Here is a 6094-nt window from a genome sequence, read left to right as displayed (position 1 = left end):
GAGCTGTTATATTATTGCTTGTCTTCCTTATCCACTGTTGAGAATTCCTCGTCGAAGAGTAATCCGGTTGTATAGAAACTTTTGGTTGCCATTGCTTCTTCTTTTTCTCTGGTTGTTGTTTACCTTTGTCTTTGGATTCGTCCTTTGGAGTTGGCTCTTCTCCTTTGGTGAACTTAACTGATTGACCTTCACCTTCGTATTTGATAAGCACTGATTTAGAACTCCAATCAATCATTGCATTGTATTTCTTCTTCCATGGTTGTCCTAGCAATAATGGTTGTTGTGTAGCTTGGTCTTCAACCACGTAAAACATATGAGGATACACATAACGGTTAATCTGTATATGTAAAACTGTGCATCCGACAGTTTTGATTGAATTCTCAGAGTAACTCTTTAACTCTTGCTTGGCAGTTTGTAGTTTAGTGTCATTTGTCAATTGTCTATACAAACTGAGTGAAAGTAGGTTAGCTTGAGCTCCTGAATCCAATAGTGCTCTGGCTTTGATTTGGTTGGTTCCTACTTTGCATTCAATGATGGGTTCTTCTTTGTCATTATCCATTTCTGTTATACTGACTGCGTTTATTCGTATTGCTCCTTCATTGCGCTATTTCTGACGTAGTAGTTTTCTTTTCTCCATTCTTTCCTTCGCCTCGGCTTGCGCTTCCTCCAAAATCATTTTCTTTTTCTGGACACGCAGCTTTTCTTGATGTATTTTGAGAAGCATGTCTTGGGTTAGCGGCAAAAGATACTTTTTCACTCTGCATCCACTAATCCAATTGGGCATTTCTTCTCCGTCTAATGTAGCAAGCTTGACGGCTCCACTTGGTGATAGATCTTTAATCACCAGAGGTCCCATCCCTCACTTTTTAAGCTTCTTAGCATGCTGTTTCAGAGTGTAAACTAGGACATAGTCCCCAACCTTAAACTCTTTAGTCCGCACATGCTTATCAAAAAATTCTTTTTGTCGCCTTTTTTGAGCGTAGATAGAAGCTACTGCTTTTAGGCGAAGCTCATCTAGCTTTTCTAGGTCATCTATTCTATCAGAAAGCTCGTGCCCTGTCCACTCTAGATCCTTAGCCACCCTTAAGGTTGAAATCAAGAATTCTATTGGTAAGATAGCATTTAGCCAAAAACCATGTTATATGGGGTCGTTCCTATTGATGTTTTATATGCTACCCTATATGCCCATAATGTTGAATGCAACTTCTGGTCCCAGTCAGTTCTCGACTTAGATACAATCTTCGTAAGGACCGTGCATATGGTTTTGTTTGTTGCTTCAGCTTGTCCGTTTGCTTGTGGATGATACGGGGCTGATTTCCTATGGATTACCATGAATTCATCTAGAAGGATCTCTATCACTTCATTTATAAAATGTGTGCCTCGATCACTCACAATTTCTATTGGCAATCCATATCGTACAAAGACGTATTCATATAGAAATTGTGCCGTGGTCCTGGCATCTGCTTTTTGAGTTGCCTTTGCTTCGACCCACTTTGTTAGATAGTCTGTAGCCACAACGATGTATTGTGCATGAGTCTTATATGCAGGAGGTGAAATGGGTCCGACATAATCAATCCCCCATTTTGCAAAAGCTCTTGCCCCCATCATTGGTCTAAGCGGCATATCATCTCTTTTAAGTGGTACTTTGGTCCGCTGACAGTCATCACCGTTTAACGTATTCCTCAGCGTCCATATGTAATGTTGGCCACCATATTCCTGCGGCTAAGACAAGTTTTGCTGTCTTATCACCTGAGAAATGGCCTCCACCTACTCCTCCATGAGCTTGCTCTAGGATTATCACATACTCAGACTCTGATGCGCAAATCCTAAGCTGGTTGTCTTTACCTCTCTTATAGAGTTGATCTCCTATTAAAGCGTAATCTCTAGCTTCTGTCTCTACAGATTTCTGACGAGCTTTTGACGTTCCTTCTGGGAAAGTTCTATTTGTGAGATATTCAACAATATACTGACTCCATTCTGGAGCGATCGTTATCTGATATAATGTCGAATACTCTGCTGGTGGTTTTGATGAACATACAATACATACAGTGACATATTCATGTACGCTTTCTTTCATTCTTGGCCAATAGACTCCCAATTGTAACAAATTCCTATATGTGTTCCTTCTTGAACAATGAAATGCACATTCCTGAACATGTGCTTCGCGCAGATATATATTATATTCCTCAGGATTGATGCATAGTCGTAAAACATGATCATTTCCCAATTGATACAACCTTCCTGCAACCAATTAAAGATTCTTGGATTGCTGAATAGCAATATGTTTCTGGTTGTATTCTCTTCTATCGAACTCTCCTCCATAGGTTAATAGGTTAACGACATTTTGAGACCACTTCGGTATCATTTCTATGTTGAACAAGTACGCGTCTGGCATGTCGTCATCTACTCCTATAGGGTCTTCTCCATTCGTCAATCGCGAAAGATGATCAGCTCTAAGATGTGTTTTTCCTTTCTTTACTACTACCGTGAAGTCGAATTCCAGCAAGATAATGAACCATCTCACTATTCTCCCGGTATTGCATGGTTTATTCACTAGGTAGAGCAAGGCTTGGTGATCCGTTAAAAACACAAACTTGTTGGCTAGAAGATAATGCCAAAATTTCTTCACAGCATATATCATTCCTAATCTCTCTCGCTCTGTTGTGGTGTAATTCTTCTCTGCATTGTTGAGCTGTCGACTGGCGTAACAGATAGGAAAATCCATGTTTCCCTCTTCTGGCTGAGCCAGAATGCATCCTATTGCATATGCCGAAGCATCTATGTGCACATGGAATATCTTCTCCCAATCTGGTGATTTCAAGACTGGAGCAGTAATGAGTGCCTCTTTCAATTTCTTGAACGATTCCTCACACTCCTTTGTCCATTCAAAGTTCACTATTAGCCTGTAAAGTGGTTGGCCTATTATAGCGTACATGTAAATGAATCGTCTATAATATCCGCAATGTCCCATAAAGCTCTGCACTTGTTTCGCATTGGTTGGTCTAGGCATATCCACTATAACTTTTATCTTCTCTAAATCCGTGGATATTCCGTTTTGTGAGACAATATGTCCCAGAATTCTACCCTGTCGGACCATAAACACACATTTCTCAGGATTGAGACAAATGCGATATGTCCTACATTTCTCAAATACTTTTCTTAGGTGTTCTAGATGCTCATCTCTCAGAAGAGAATGTACACATAAGTCATCCATGTATATTTCTAGAAACAACCTTAAGTATTCTTTGAAAGCATGCGTCATCAGCCTCTGGAAGGTTGCGGGAGCATTGGTTAGACCAAAAGGCATAACCCGATAAGCATAAATTCCCCACTCCGTTGCAAAAGCTGTTTTATGTTGATCTTCCAGTGCTATGGCTAGCTGGTTATATCCTGAAAAACCATCAAGAAAGAGTATGATGTTTTCCCTGATACACGCTCTAGAACATGATCAGTTATCGGCAGGGGATAATTGTCCCTGATTGTTGCAGCATTCACTTTCTTTAAGTTGACACACACTCGGAGTTTTCCGTTCTTCTTGGGTACCACCACAATTGGAGATACCCAATCGGTGTGTTCAATCTCGTATATGAATTCAGCTTCCATTAGCTTATCTATCTCTTCTTTGATTCGCTTAGCAAACGTATCATTATATGTGTATGGTCTCTGTCTGCTAGGCTTTGCGTCTTGTTTCAGTGGGATTGTGTGTTGGCATATCGATGGGTCAACTCCCTTTAAGTCCTTATAAGACCATGCAAACACATCCCTATACTCTCTGAGAAGACTCAAAAGTCTCTCTTCCTCGCCTGGAGACAAATCTGTGGCTATGTACACCGGTCTAGGTGTCTCACCTGGAGCTGCTAAATCAACTTTTTTTGCATCCTCCGGTCCGTCATAAGATTCGTTCTCCTTCTCTCTCGAATAGGTTGGGTTAATACCACCTTCCTATCCTCTATTGTGAATTTCCTATAGTGAGAGGGAACATCCATGTTTTCCTTGATTTTGGCGTTTTCGTCCTCTCCACTCTCAATTTCTGTTGTCCAAACTTCTTTCAGAGTTTTCTTGAGCTCTCTGTACTTGTTTCTACGTTCTAACTTGGACTCCGTGTGTTCTCTGTTGCGCTTGTTCTTTTCTGATTTTTCTGTTTCTGTTTTCGTTCCATTCCTTTGAACTTGATTTCTTGAGCCTCTTTTGTCTTTTCGTAAGCTCTTTTGATCATTGCCTCTCATTCTTCCAGAAATCTTGTCCTTAACACAATCTTCCGCCTTTACTAGCATTAGGAATTGATTTTTTCCTCTTATTCTAGGCATCGGATTGGTTCTAACCCCCTTTGTTTTTCTCTTTGCTCTATAGCGTTTCTGGCGTTGTTTAGTTTGGTTCGGAAAATCATAAAATCGGACATCCGTTATAGTTTCTTCGTTTCCGCTTGAATTGTCCGTTGACTCGTTGTCTGCTTCATTTCCCCACTCTGGATGATCGGGAATGTCGTGAAACACCTCTTCTTCATCTTCCTTTTCCAGTGTATCGTTCTTTTCAGTTTCTTTTTCGAGTACAGTTCTCAACATGAAGTACGGAACCACGTCGTACCCGTCCTTGTCGCAAAATTTCGTTGTGGGACCATCCGGAATTGCACAAACATCTAGGGTTGCTAGAATGTGTGTCCATTCTAATGGTTCAAGCGTGTCCTCTGGAAAGGGTTCTCCTATATAAGTTTCGTCTTCGATAGCCCTTTCTAAAACACATTCTTCTCGTTTCAGACTTCCACATTTCGAAGCTCCACACATCCATAACTCCTTGGGCTTACCTAACCAAGCTGGAAATTCGGATCCCGCCAAAGTAGCTGAATCAAACTCCTCTACCGGTGTTCGGTTCACATCTTTGTAGCTATGGTCTTTCAGGTTCACACGTGTAGTGGTTTCCATATTTCTCAGGTATAGGTGATCGTAGCCCCAATCTTGGACCATTTTCAACTGTCTCATGAATGGTCTTCCCAATATGATATCATAGTTATTCTCCTTGCCAAAATCGACAATAGCAAAAGTATGTTCGTATTCAATGCCGCAAGAAGTCACTACGACTTTCTCTAATAACCCCATAGGTTTCTCCATGTGTCCATCTGCTAATTGGAGTTTCAACCTAGTCTTCCTTATTGCTGGTTTCCCCCATTTTTTCCAGATTTCTTTTGTAGCAATGGCTACCCCAGCTCCGCTGTCTAGTATTGCCATCGTGTTCACGCCTTGGAATTCAACTGGTAAGGTTGTATTCCCCTCTTCACCTTCGCAATACTCTCCGACCTTGTTTAAGGGTACAGGCTTAGCGTTCTTTTGTGGTTTACTCAGCTCTTGTATACCCTCTTTCAGTCTCGATGTTGGGTCTTTTATCCCGAATTTCTCCAAGCATTTTCCTACAGTGGTCCACATATGTGGTCTTAGCCTCAAAAGCTCAGCTAGAGTGATAGTGCATGTCACTGGTGTTGACAAGATCTCTATCAATCCTTGCGAGTCCATGACTTTTTTTGATGAAATTCTTCGTGAGGGAAGTGCTTTAATCTTGGATTTTTCTTCATACTCTCCTAAGTATGAAGGTAAGGTTTTCAGTGAGTGAGGTTTGCTCTCCATTGTTCTAACAGAGCCCCCATCTCCCCAGTAAGATTGCAGATCCAAGTCCACTTGAGATCCTGCCTCAAATTCCACTATGGGAGGGTTCTTGATGTCCTTTTCCCAATTTGTCTGATTAGCTTGGCAACTTAGCTCGTTTGCAAAGTTTGCCTCTCTCACTTGTTTCCAAAATTCATTGTAATCCTCATCTCTTCCGTAAGACCTCTGTATGACTGGATGAAAACTCTCTATCTCCTGATCGGTTGTGTTCAATACTATGCGGTCATCCTTGTGTGTATTTTCAGGCTTTTGTGCACTGGGAGTCTTTTCAGCTACCCGTGAAACATAGTCTCTTGCTGAATTGGGTTTTCCGTTCCACAATTCATTGTTTCTTTTGGTGATTCTAATAAGGCTTGTGCAGTCTCGATCATTCTCTGGCACATTTCAAGTCTCTGCTTTTCCAATTCCGCGTTTGGGTATGTCATCCACCTCTGTTCTTG

This window comes from Adiantum capillus-veneris, chromosome 3 (assembly GCF_014529385.1).
Source record: "Adiantum capillus-veneris isolate H3 chromosome 3, ASM1452938v2, whole genome shotgun sequence".
Lineage (NCBI taxonomy): Eukaryota > Viridiplantae > Streptophyta > Polypodiopsida > Polypodiales > Pteridaceae > Adiantum > Adiantum capillus-veneris.
This window is presented reverse-complemented; position numbering follows the sequence as displayed.